The following is a 14,124-nucleotide window of genomic DNA, read 5'->3' as shown; positions in this document are numbered from 1 at the left end:
CCAACGGGGCCTGAAGAGCTTACACGCTGGAACGCGTTGAATGGGAAGGTTTCTGGCAATTGCTGTTCGGAGCAAACGTTCCCCCCACAAAAGCCTTTCAGGAGTTTAGGGTTTGTTAAATCCTACTGTTAACTGCTGCGAGACACTCAAGAAATGCCTCGTGCAGGAATTATCTTCCATGAAGTGTGTTTGGAGGAGGCAGTGATAGGAGGGAGACCTAGCAATGCTCTCACCCGTCCTCACGCCCTCGCCCTGCGTCCAGCCTTCCCTGGGCTGGCCTCCACTGCCTGTCTGGCACATTCGCTCAGCCTCGGCTTCTCATTTTCAAGTATCGATTCAGCTCGCCCCTCCTGGCACTGACACGCTGCAGTTGTGCTAACGTGGAGAGAAAATCTCCCCCTCTTGCTGCTGGAAGCGCCGGGAGCTGTCCTGGCCTGGCCAGCCCGGTGGCGATGGGGATGTGACCGATGGGGACGTGGCCGATGGTCAGCGCGAGGAGGTGCGGGTGGGAATGAATCCTGCCCGCAGCCCCAGGGCACGGCAGCGATGTGTCCGACACTTGGCTCCTCACTTTTCCCATCTAGTCGTCCCTTGGGCTAATTCCCAGCGGTTTTTGCTCAGAGCTGGGGTTTGTGGGGTCTGGTTTTGTCAATGCATGAGATGCAAGGCCTCTTAGAGCCAGTGCCTTGGTAGGACAGAGGATTTTCATCCTAGTTAAGCAGCTGCAATAACTGCACATCTCCATGCCTCAGTTTCCCTTACCCACAAAAGGACAGGAGGAATAAAACCTTTGGGATTTGGCCTGCCCCTAAGCTGCACTTTGGAGCCTCGAGGAATGGAGTGCTGCTAAGTACCGGTATCGCCCACTGAGTTTGCAGGGGAACGAGCTGCTAGGAACCTAAATGACAGCAAAGAAATTAAAAAAGAACTTATAATCAGGGGAAGGAATGGTCTTCGGTCTGTGTTAAAGGTTAACATTGCAGACACGTTTATAATCATAGCTTTCACCACTGTGCAGCTCCTCGGGGGCTCGAGGCAGTCACTGAATTATGTTTTCTTTGCCTTTTTTTTTTCTTTTTGCCAAGAGACTGAAAGGGAGAGAGGAAAAAAACTATTTGTTTGTCTTGTCTAATTTAATTTATGTTATTTATCAAACAGACAGGTTATTTGGGAAACCAGATGGACCCAGGCTAAAATCATCTGTATTTCCAACATGTGAAAAATTATGTCAGAGTGGACACGTGAAAAGAAGCGTGCTGCATGTTTTGTGGGTGCTTATCACACGAGCTTCTGAACCTCGTCTGTCCCGGGTCTGTAATCAGTTGTCCCAGACCCAATACGAGGGTTAAAGGACAAAAAGAGCCCCGGGCACCCACACAAGTGTGGATGGGGACAGGGCCTTCTCAAACACCCGTGTCACAATTATTTTCCCCCGCTGACTTTCAGCCCTTCCATTAGCTGCCTCGTGGGCCCTTTCTCCAGGAGGTGTAAATGGAGCACAGTTTTGGGCCCAGGAAAACGATTTTAGTGTGTTCTTGGTTTTGGGAGGGGGCAGGCGATGAGTGCAGCATCTCTTTTCCTTCAGGTTCCTCACTGCTAGGAAACACAGAAAATAGAGCAGCAGACATAGAAGGGGGGCAGGAATGGCCACAGTCTGACTGAAACTGAGGAGATAATTTAAGAAATTAGGGAGTGCGATGTATGAACAGAGTAAAAGAAAGCAAGACTTCTGTTACTAACAGACTAGTGCTTTCCTCAGTAAAAAGAAAAACACAGAGCAGGAAAAACCACCTGCAGGACCAATAATTCGCAGGTGCGGGCCAGGGAGCGCAGGTCGACCCGAGCACACCTCTGGTGCCCGTGCTTAATTAGTGGGCTGCAATCAGCTGGAGCTCTTCCTGAAGCAAATTATTTAAAAAAGCTGGGGGTGAAAAGTGGGGCTGAGGAAATGGAGAGGTGAGGAGTGAGGGAGCTGCTGGCTGGGGCAGGGTTCCCAAATTATTTCTTGGTCATGGACCTGAGCACCCAGTGGGCCCAGCCCATGGGCTCCGGGCCCTGCAGAGCCCCAGGGAGCTCTCAGGGTGTGCGGGGGCTGCCGGGGAAACAGCCCGGGGACCTGTGGCGGGGCTGGGTTTATTGGGCAAAACTTTTGTTCTACATTAACTATTAGTGGTTAATACTAATTATAACACTGCATGTGCTCTGTGTGGACAGATGTTGGGTCCCAGCGGGCTGTTATTTTCTCTTGTATCATCCAGAAGCCCAATTTATGGCTAACTCCAGCTATGCTTCTCCAGACAGCAGAGGCCTGAACCAGCAGTAATTAAAGAAAATGACATAAAAGATTGCCCTGCATGGGAGAGGGGAGAGGAGCAAGTCTCACTGCTTCGCAAGAGATTAATTTTATTTTTAGCTAATATTTTTTTCCCTGCTCCTCAAGGCTGTTTTCATGCAACATGCTCTGTGCTGCTTCCCCTACAGTGCCCCATTGATTTTCAATATTTGATGATGTTCGTGCATGCGGTGATGAAGGATGGGTATCGGAGAGGCTTGTCCCCGTGGGAGGGTGATACATGCGCCCTTCACCTGTGTCCTCGCAGCACCCGAGGAGACACGGGGGAGCTACTAGGACCACCAGGCACCTTTCAGGCTGTAATTTATGGGGAGACCCTTGGAGGGGAAATGTGCCTGCTGTCCCGTGAGCAGCCCCTGCTTCTCTCCTCGGCCTTGCCGTGTCCCTGCCATGGGCACTGTTTCCCCTGTGCAGCGTCTTTCCCCGGTGCCTCATTTCCAGCCCCCACGGTCAGTGGAGACTGATTTCTGTGCAGGAAGTGTAATTAATGGCTGAGGCACTAACGCCACCTCCCCGGCTGCTCAGGATATTAATAGGTGGTATTTCCACATTCCTATTTTACATCAAGCCTGAAGGGGGGCTTTGAAAACCCCCGACCTTCCACAATTAAACACCAGATCAGAAAAACGGCTTTTCCTTCCTTCCTTTGCTTCTGCCTCCCAGCCCAGCGAGGTGGGGCGATCCCCAGGTAGGGACAGGAGTGGATTTTTCCTCATTTTTCAGTGCAGCGGAGAGGCACGGTGTGGAGATGTCACCAATTCCCCCAGGGTTCCTCCCGCTTTGCAAGGCAGGAGGGGTGGGCAGTGGGAACCCGTCCCCAGCGCTGTGCCCTGCTGGTGCCAGCTGCTTGGAGCAGACTTTGTACTTTAACGTCAGCACCAACCCAGCACCCCAGGATCTACATCCTTGTCTCGGTGGCTCAAGAAGTGAGCCCTGGCACCTCGTCTTGGCGAGGAAAAGCTCCCAGGGCAAGGCAGCAGCGGGGCAGGGACAGGATCCTGCACATGGGGACGTGGTCCTAGCCCTAAACTGCAGTGGGATGTGGGTGCAGACATCTCAGGAGGCTTCTGCTGCAGTCTGTGGGCTGATTCTCGAGGTGCCAATGCAGGACACTTGTCTGTGCCCCAACCACAGCCAGCATCTCATGCAGGACGCACACCCTGGGTCAGTGAGACGGGAAGCCGAGTCCCCAGCCACGCCAGACAAAGGCAATGCAAAACCAAAATCAACCGATGCAAAGGAGATGATAATTAAAGCAACAGGCAATTATGTCTGACATGTGTTCCCCATTTTGCATGACGTGAGGGCAATGCTCTCAACATGAAGCTCTGAGCAAGGCTTCCGGGGGATGATATCACAGATGGATCTGGCCTTATTTTGGTAGCCTTTGCTCCACCTCCCCATTTGCTGAGCGCGTGTGATCCTCAGAGCCGACATGACATGAGCCCTAAAGTATGATAACACACCCGAAGGTGTCGTTCCTCGCTGCGGGGCGGCTGAGGAGCCCTGGGAACAGCTCGCCGTGGCTGCCCGTCCACCTCCCCGCTGCTGGAAAGGGAGAAGAGGAGGTGAAAAGCTTCGGTGGGGTCAGCGCCATCGGCCAAGACCCCAAACATCTGCAGAGAGCAAAAGCAGGGCTGGAGGAACTGGGGTGGAAGCCCACCAGTGAGCACTGAGGCCTTAAATGCTGTCGACTGGAAACTGGAGGTGCCAAACCCAACCTCGGTGTGAGCCATTTGTGGTGCTGGTGATCACCGTGGTCCAGCAAGACCTCGGGAATCCATGGGGCAGCGAAGAAGGACCCAGTGGCACGGCTGCGGGTGCTGCTCGGATCCCAGAGCCCCGCCATGCCGAGCACACCACTCTGACCGTGACACCAAGCTGCCCCCCGCTGCTGATCGCAGTTTCACACCCGGAGGCTTTGTGGTGCTGCTAACGAGGGCGCGGGGTGATTGCTGCCAGCCACCCCGGCCCCACAGCCCCCGGCTCTGGGGTCGAGGCCAGCAGAGCCCCGTGTGCATCCCGCGAGGGGAGCGGCCCCGCTCCCAACATCTGCTTGGCGTTTGTTTGTCTTTCCTTCCCATTCATACCCTTCCTCCCCCCCCCCCCCCCGCCCCGGTCCCTCTTTTATCCTTCCATCTGCACGGGCCTAAAAATAGGGCCGCAGCCTGACTTTATCTGCTCCTCGTAAGCTGTGGGATGGAGACTTCAATCAAATCCCATTTGTGGCCCGGCTTTTTCCCAGGCTGGACCGGTAAGGCAGGGACCCAATCCTGTCTCAGGGCGAAGCTGCTGTCGCTTCCCCAGGGGCAGGGGGACGATGCTGAGCAGGTGGGGGCCACGCTGGGGTCCCCATAGACCCCCAAAACCCCAAGCTGCGGCAGTTGGACCCTTCCCAGGGGGGCTGGGGCTGCAGGAGCCTTTCCCCTTTCCCCATCTCTATGAGCACAACCCTGGCACTGCCCCACAAAACCTCGTTGGCTGTGGTGGGGATGCCCACATCTGCCCCCCTGCAGCCCCCCCGCTGCGCCCCAGCTTTGCCCAGCTCCATCCCCTCCTTCCAGACCTTTTGCTTTGGTTCCGCTTTGAGTTTTCTCCCCCCTCTCCCCGTTCCCTCCCTGCTCTCCTTCTCCATGAAAGGCTCCTCTTGTTCGGCAGCAGGGAGGGTGTGAGCCCCGTGCCCTGTGCCCCTGCCTTGTGACTGCCGGCCGGCACCCTCTGGGGGTGCAGGGACCCACCCGGGACCAAGCGCCCGCCCCAGTGGTGGTACCAGGCACAGATGTGGTGGGTTGAGTGCTGGGTGCCACCCGAAATATCCCTGCAGCCCCTCCATGGGAGCTCAGACCCCGCTCCTGGCCTGGCTGTGAGCCGAGGCCAGCCATGGCACCAGGCATCGGGGTGTGAAAAGCACGGGGAAAGGAGTGGAGGGGAATTTAAGGGAAAAAAATAAACCCAGCATTGCTTCTCATCTGTGCCGGGACACCGCAGCACAGCCTGCCTTCCTCTGTGCCACTGCCCAAGTGCCTCGTCCGGGAAGGCGCAGGATGCGACCCCGCAGCGGGCGAAGCTGCTGCCAGGATGGTGCAGAGCAGGGCAGGGCGGTGGGGCAGCCGCAGCCCCCCAGGGGAAACAGGCACCCCAAAAGGGCCGTTCCCCATCGCCATCCTGCTCCTGGGTGCCAGGAGGGCACCGGCTGTGACCTGGCTCTGCTGAGGGGTACTTGTGTGGCAGGGAAGAGCAGAGGGGCTCCCCCAGCTCATGCACCCCCAGCGAGGGAATGGAGCCGCAGGGACCCCCCCCAGACACCATGGTGGGGCTGCAGCAGGGCTCAGCTCTGCCCCATGGGCTGTGCTGGGGGGCACACAGGGTGCTGTGGGACTGGGGGGGCATTCAGGGTGCCCTGGGGGTCCCTGTTCCTCCCGCTCCCCAACCTAGGCACCGAACAGGGACGGTGCTGCTTTGGCACTTCCCCATGCCCCCCCGCCCCTTCCCCGAGCAGCTATGAATAAATCATTGTTTTATTAAAGAGAAGCAGCTGCTTTTTTTCTTCCCACCCCTCCTTTTTTTTTTTTTTTTTTTTCCTGGACACTCCATCCATATCCACGCAACCCCCTTGGCACATGCTCGAACGCCAAAAGCCCCATTGACGGCCTCTGGAGCATAGCAATTGATACACAGAGATCCCCAAATCCTATTCAGGGCCGGCTTTTCTGCACGAGCAGCCTCTAAACAGCTAATTCACTGCTCTTTTTGTCGCCGGGGTTAAGTGGTTAAGTGTGTGCGGATCCCATGAAAGGCCTTAACTCCATGAAAAGCTATATTTACATTGTAATCACCAAAGAACTGTTTAGGCGGTCAATAGCGGGGGGATAGACGGGGGCAGCGAGCGGCGGCGCGCCCCCCACTCTCCTCCTGGTCCCCCCGGATCGGGACTTTGTGGGATTACGTCCCCGCGCCAGCTGCCGGGGGGCTGGGGGCTGCGGGGCCGAGCTGCTTTGTCTTGGTGCAGGGCTGGGGACAGCCCTGGAGCCGGATCCGGCCGCGGCACCGATCCTGGCACTGGTTTTGCCACTGGTGGCCCAGGCCCACCATGGGGATGCCCCCCCGGGGGGCTGATCCTACAAAGGTTCATGGCCAGAAATGGGGAATGGGGGTGTCCCCTGTCCTGCTGCCGCCCCGCACAGTGTTACATGAAGGGGCTGAGCCCCCATCGCCCCGTCATTAATGCGCCTCCCGTCTTCGTCAGGCAGAGCCTCCCCGGTACCTCTGTGCTAAGCGCGGGCTGAAATTGCACCACTTCAACGAGATTAATTGAGCACAGAAAGCGGCACAAGCTGAATTAATTCGCCGAGATCGAGGAGGGGGCTTCCCTTTGCTCCGGGAGCGACTCCCACGTAATCACTTAGACGATGCTCCAACTGATATCCCCACTGGGGAACGCGCCTGCGCTCCCCACGCGGGTGTGAGTGGTCAGAACGAGCCCACGTTAGGAGCAAAGGCGGCTGAAATCGCCTCCGTCCCCCCTTTGGACCCCCGTGAGGTTTGCCCAGGAGGGAGCAGGGGCTGATGCCGCATCCTGTGCATGATGTGGGGGTGGCCCGGGGCTGGGACCTTTCCCTGGTCCCCCAGCAGAGCCGTGCGGGACGCGATCGCCACCGGCGCGTGCTCCATCCACCCCGCCGTGCTCGTCTTGTCCGCTCCTGGGAATGGAAATTAAAATGGCTTTGCAGTTATCAATTACACCCGGGCGCTTTTTCTGGTGCCGAGTGTGAGCTGGGTGATACGGTGAGTTCGAAAGTGTTTAACTGCACCCTCCGGCCATACAGAGATGGTAATTACAAGCCCGAACACCGTGGTTAAGCAGGGAAGGCGATTTCCCTTTTGGGCAATGCTCTCCCACCCCACGGACCGAGCTCTCTTCTCCAGGGCAGTCTGAGCACCAATTTTCCCCCAATGTGGGCTGGGAAGTGAGAGTCCCCCAGGCGCTTTCCCTGTGACAGCTCTTCCCATCGTGTCCTTGCCCCGGGGACGGGGACAGTTTCCCCATGCCCGCTCTCACCACAAGCCACGGAGGCGCAGCAGTGATCGAGAACCCTCCAGGTGCTGGAGCGGAGCAGCACCGAGGGCCCCAGGTGCCAACCTGCTGCGGGGCCAGGAGCCCCAGGGCAGCTCCTTCCCCCTGCCCGCTGCGGCGCTGCTCGCCTCTGCCTCGCTCCCAGGGCTGACGGGGGTCCCGTGGGCGGCTGGGACCCCCGAGGCTCCGCGCCAGCCCAGCACCGCCGGGCGGTTTGTGTCGCTGCGGGGTTTTGTTTTTCCTCTCATTTTGGCTCCCGCCTGGATTTTTCAAAGGCTCCCGAGCAGCGAGTGCCCTTCCTCCCCCGGCCAGCGCACATTGTTCAAATTAGTGTCTAAATGAAAGGATATTGTTGGTTCCTGTACGAAGATAATAACCTCTGGTAGCAGAGGGAATTTCACCCATGCAGAGAGAATTTTCCAAGCGGTTCCAGCCAGGAGAGCCTCTCGCCGGGATCCGTTTCGCCGTGACCCAAACGAGCTGATGGGAAGGGACCCGCCAGGAAGCGGGAGTCGGTCCTGGAATGCCGCTGTAATTGCTGGAAGCTCGGGTTTCCGACATGGAAAATGCACCCCCTCACCCAGCCCAGCATGAGGGCACCTGTGGCACCGCTGGGGCCACTGCAGAGCCCCAACGGGGCCGGGGCGAGCATCGAGGAGCAGTGGCTACTGCCCAAAAGTGTTTCTGTTCCCAAACATCGGCGGGGTTTTGTTTGTCCCTCCTGCTTTTCATCCCTGCGCCTTTCCTTATGGCTTAGGCAACATTAAGCCCCTACCATGGAAAGGGAGAGAAAGAGGAAGGAAAGCAAACCAAGCCCCGGAATTTCAGCATTTTATTAAAGGGTAGTGGATTTCAAAAGCAATGCAAGCTTCCCCTTCGATCAGAAAGGCACCTCCTGCTGGAAAGGCCTTTCCTCCCGGAGGAACCGTGGCTCCAACATGCGCACGAGGAGATCCCCGCGGTGCCACGGAGCTGCCACCGCTGCGCTCCGGGGCACAGCCCTGCCCCTGCCCCATGGCGCTGCCCCGGCCCCATAGCACTGCCCAGCCCCGTTCTCAGCTCCCGCGTGCTCGTCTCAACCTAACGCTTGAAGCAAAAGCCTCAGCATCGAGGTGTTCTCGACCCAAACTGGGTCCCACAATCTGCAGGTTGCTGCTGGGGCCGTCGGCACAGTGCTCTGCTCCCCCCTCGTGCAAAGCCCAGCCATAAAACCTGCCTGCTGGGGCCGAGAGGGGAGAGGCAGCGGCTTTTGCAGGTTGAGGACGTATAAACAGCCCCGTGCAGCCTCGAGGAACATAAAACCTGCTTTTAAAACAGCGGGAGCTTTCCTGCTCCCTGCGAAGAGACAAGCCACGCGATTTCCACCACGTGGCTGCTGACAGCAACCCGCAAAGCTCCGGCTCCGTGTCTGCGGGGGGACGAAGCGTGGCTGGTGTGGGACGTTGCTCCTGGGGGCAGGGGTGCAGCGAGTGGCAGGCGAGGGACCACGGCACCCAGAGAGCACCCACAGCTGCTGCGAGCGGCGTGCCCGCAGCCCTGCATGATGGAGAGGCACCGCGATGGCACAGACCCCGTTCCCCACCCTCCTGTCCCCCAACCAGGGGGACACCCATGCAGGAGTTGCTCCAGCCCCGCTCCTGCCCCTCTGCTGGGCTGGGATCTCCTTTTGCAGCCAGGGTTTGTGTCCCTCATGGGTCAGAGAAGCCGAACAACCCGGACCCTGGCACTACAGGACCCTGGCAGTGCAGGACCCCGGCACCATGGGACCCTGGCACTGCAGGACCCTGGCACCCCAGAGCCCCTGTGCCATGGGACCCCGGCACCCCAGGACCCCAGCACCCCAGGACCCCAGCACCTCAGGACCCCAGCACCCCAGGACCCCAGCACCTCAGGACCCCGGCACCCCAGGACCCTTCACTCACATCCTGCACCCGCCACATCGACGCCCGCTGCAGAGCCTGCTGCCGCTCGCCCACCTGGCCGCAACGTGGGCACTCGTTTCATTTTGCGCTTGAAATTTTAATTTTTTCAGCCAGCCCTGGCTGTTTTGCTCTGCTTGAATTTTAACAGATGTCGTGGCTTGTTATAGGTGAAGGCGAAGCTGAGAAAAAAAACAAATCAACCAACACACGAAGTGTCTTTTGATTAGAGCTCGTTCAAAGTTCTGCAGCGGAGCAGTTTCCACATCAGAAAATTCTGATTATGTGCAATCAAACATTTAATTTCCATGAATGCAATATAGTACAATTCCTCCAGGTTAGAATCTGTTACAGTTATTAATCAAAACAGGGCAGCTGAAACTAAACCTTTTATTGAATGTTGTGACAAAGGGATAAATTAAAGCATTTATGGAATGTATCAGATTTGTTTCCAAGACTGAAATTTCAAAATCCTGAAGTTTTTCTGCATTATGAGGTCCAAATGTCGAGCCTTTCTATTTCAGGAGAAATGTGCAGCAGCCGAGAGGTCGCAAGGAACTGTCGTGCCGCGAACATTTCATCTGCAGGGTGTGCACCAAATGGGAAGAGCGGCGGGTCCCCATCCTGCGGGAAGGTTCGGGAGGCGCTACGGGCAGTTCTGGAGACCGGCACGAGACGAAAAAAAAACGCTGCTGGGGCTGATCCCTGAGACAGCACCGGCATCACGCCCCATGCACCGGACAGGCACCGGCAGTGGCATCCCTGCAAGGGGTATTGCGTTTCCCCAAACCTTCCCTGAGAGCATCGTGGCTGCCTTTGTTGTATTATCTGCAGCTGAGAGCTCTGCCGCACCGAGCGCCCGTCTCTTGGGCTGCAGGGAGCTGGTGGCCGGGTCTGGCTCGGGCAGGAGACAGCCCAGGGACACACGGTGCTTGGGCACGAGCCAAAGGTTTCATGCTCAGGGGCTGGCAAATGCCCAGCCGCAGATACCGAACGATGGGGAGATTTCATTTAGCTCCGCTGCCTCGGCTCAGCTGATGGACAGCGATCAAAGGGAAAAAAAAAAAAAGATGTGCACAGCGATTTTCATCCCCAAATCCGCACAGACGGGAAAATCTGTGAGCTGCTGAAATTCAGCCGCTGCTGGTGCAAGGAGCGGCAGCTGGCATCGCCCCGGAGCAGGCACCGGGGATGCGCTGGGATGTGCAGGATGGGCCCACAACGGGCAAAGAGAGTGCCAGCGCCGGCATCCCCTGGGGTGACACGTCCCTGCTTGGTCCCTGCTACGTGCCTCTGAGCATTTTCACCTGAAACCTGTTGTTTTTTTGTTTTTTTTTTCTGCCAGCTCAGCATTTTCCAGCTGCTGCAGAATAACAGCCGCCGGGCTGCGTTCGGGGATGCGTCGAGCACCAGGAGCAGACGCGGGGACTGTGGCACGACGCGTCCCGCGGCGCGGGGAGGTGACACCAGCAGCAAAGCCCCCGGAGCTGCCGCGAGCGCCCGGCCCTCCCACTTCCTTTCAATTTCCCAAACAATTTCCTAGTCAGACCTTTCTGTCTGGAGTTTATTAGTGATTCACAGGCCCAGAGGAAATGGTGATTTTTGGGTCCTGGTCTAATGGAAGGGGTGGAGTCGGCGTCAATATTCCCCTTTTGTGGCTAAGCAGCGGATAAACCGCAGAGGAAACGGCTGGAGGACACTGGCTCTGCTCTCTTGGCACAGCACATCTCCTCGAATCCAGATAAAACCCATTTTTTTTGCGAGTTATGAAAGCAAAGATGAAGGAGGCTCTTCTCCCTGGAGAAGGGCGGTTCGGAGGGGGCGTCTGTCCCATGGGGGCTTCGTGTCCCGGGGCAGAGCCCGTGTCCCCATCGCTGGTGCCTTGTCCCTGGCCCTGGGGGGCAGCGGGGTCTGACCTCGAGTCCCATGGAAATGGTTTGGCCTCCGCGGGAATCCCAGCTCTTGTGAAATCCAATCTGGCTGCAGATTCCTGGCATTTCTCACCAAATACAGCGCATATGTCCCTGCCTTTGATTCTGACTGAAACATAATTTGTTTTACAGGTAGATGGCAGGCAGCGGTGGGACCAGCGTGGGGGCCGGGGCGAGCGGGGCTCAGCCCCTCACCCTCCTTTCCCTTCCTTGAGCGGTGCTGCCCCTGGAAAACCTGGTGGGAAACGCAAACGGACAGACGGGATGCGGTGTGCGAGGGCACTGCCGGCAGGGATGGGGACGGGGATGGGGATGGGAACAGGGATGGGGACATGCTGGCAGTGACACTGCTCCCATTTTCCCCCTCGGGGCCAGCAGCTTTGCCTGCACCACCACTTCACAGCCTGGGGCCACTTTTCTTTCCCCCAGCCTACAAAAATGATCAGGATCCACGAAAACAAGAGCCTTGTTTCTAAGTTTGCCGAGGCCAAGAGGCCAAACCCTTTGTAACATCCTCCTCCTCCTCCTTCCTCCACCAGCAGGACCAGACCCTCCCTGCTCCACCCCATCCAGCCCGATGCGTCAGCACCCACGGGTGCTCCTGGTGCCGTTTTGCCACTGTTTCACCCCGACATCCCCGGGGCTGCGTGAAAGCCCCAGCTGCTCCTGGCCCCGCATCCCCAGCGGTGTCCCCCCGGGAGCTGCTCCCCCCGGTCCGTACCCAAACGTGGTTACAATTACCCCGCGTGCCAGCCCGGCTGTGGCCGCATCAGCCGAGCCGAGTCAGTGGCGGGGCAGCGCGGGGTGGAGGTCAGGACGTTGTTTACTTTAATTTCTCTGAGAGCTTTTTGGGAGATTTCCCCCCTCCGTTATTAAACTCAGATGAGCCGCTGGGGAGGTTAGGTCGCATGTGGTTCAGGGCACTTTTTTTCTTTTGTAATTCTTTTTTTTTTTTTTTTTTCTTCTTCTTTTTGCAATGTTCCGCTTTTAACTCTTTCGGGACAAATTCTCAGTGCTGGGGTCCCAGCAGCGGGGTGCTGGCCCCATGGGGGCTCCGTGTCCTGGGCCAGCTGGTGCCTGGGTGCTCTTGGCCACCAATGACCCCAACCAAGCCCGTTCCCAGGCTGGCTGCGTGGCAAAGCACGGCCCCACTGTGGCCATCGCCGCAGGAGAGGGTGGGAGATGGGAATCGATGGGAAGAATGTGGAAATCTCCCAAAAAAACATGTTTAATTTCCTCCTCGGGCTGCAGGCTCCAGCCCACGTGCCCCCTCCTTGCACGCAGCACCCCCCGTGCACCAGCGCTCAGCCGCTCTCCCGGCCCGAGCGCACGCAGGGAGCACGCGGGGAGCACGCAACGGGCATGGAGCACACACGTGTGGCACACGTTGCACACGCACGCCTGGCACAGGGGCTGCAGGCAGCACACCAGGAGCAGCCAGGCTGGCTCTCGCCTGGCCCCGTGCTCCCCCAGCAGCCCCCAAAGCCCCCAAAAGCTTTCTCCTCCCTCTTTGCATCCCTGTCCCATGGACACGGCCGTGCTGGGAGCTCTGCTTCCCAGGTCCAGGTCCTGCTCCATCGTGTCCCCGGGGTGCTGGGGTTGTGCTGATGTAGGGGGCCAGCCACAGCCCAGTGGTTGTGGAGGATCCCAAAAGCTGGGTGCGGGACGGCTGCCCGTTGTTTTTGGGTGCATGTCTGGGTGTCCGAACCTGCTTTGGTGGAGAAATGTGGTCTCAGGAGCTTCTGGAGCTGCTCGGGGGGTCACCGCTGCGCCCTTCTGCCCCTGAACCCCGCGGTGCACAGCCTCCCTCTTGCCCAAGACGTCCAGCCCTGAAACCCCAGCACATCAGACCTTGCGCTCAGTCATTTAAAATGGTTTTTAATTTCCTGAAGGGAGAGCTTTTAATTTGTTTCTGGAACAAAGTGGGGGAAGAGGAGTGGAAGACAGCTCTGAAATCCATCAATAAGCCCTGCTCTGCCTGCAAGCCCTTGCTCTCCTCCTGCCCCAGGAGAGCTCAGCACAGCGTTCCCGTGTCCCCATCGCCCCATGTCCCCATGTCCCTGTGTCCCCTCTCCTTCACCAGGAGCTGGGGCTCCCTGGTGACAGCAGTGCCATGCTGTGGGGCGTCCTGAAGCTGCTCCCCCATCGCTGCTGCCCTGCTCATGGCTCAGCACCGCTCGCCCACAGTTTCTGCTGCCCGGTCCATGAGGCTGGCTCCGGATCAGGGCTGTGCTGGGACCCGGCGTGGCTCTGGGGAGCTCCTGCCGAACGCAGACGGTTTGGGCTTCGCTCCGGCTGGGTGGACAGCTGGGGCTGAGGGGAAGGCTGGGTTCCCAGTGCGACCGAGTTGTTTTCATTGCAAACAGCAAATCCGCTCCGGCCTCAATCAGATAGAGATAATCCGAGGGCCGGGGGATCTGCACCGCTGCAAACCCCAACCAAACGGGACCGGCTCCCTCCACGAGCCTGGCACCGATCCTGCCCGTGCGGTCGCCAGCACCGTGGGAAGGAAAAAAAAAACAAACGGGGAGGAAACCCCCCAAATGCAGGGAGGCTCCCATAGTGCCAATGAAGCCGGGCCAGCGGCAGCGGGTGCTGGCCCCAACCAGCCCCACGGAACCCCACGGGCAGGGGACAGAGAGGGGCAGCGCCCCGGCCCCCCAGCAGACCTGGGGGCCTCCTTCTGCTCCTTGAAACCCAAATCTGCGATGAGAAAGGTCGGCTCCTGATGTGCCTCCTTCGACCGAGCTGCAGGAGAAGGTCCCCAGCCCGGGGCTGTTTTCCTCTCTGCTCTCTCAGTGGAGAATATTTTGCTTTGCTTTGACTTCAGGCCCCTAAAGGGAGCTA

Source organism: Cygnus atratus, chromosome 23, assembly GCF_013377495.2.
Source record: "Cygnus atratus isolate AKBS03 ecotype Queensland, Australia chromosome 23, CAtr_DNAZoo_HiC_assembly, whole genome shotgun sequence".
NCBI lineage: Eukaryota > Metazoa > Chordata > Aves > Anseriformes > Anatidae > Cygnus > Cygnus atratus.
This window is presented reverse-complemented; position numbering follows the sequence as displayed.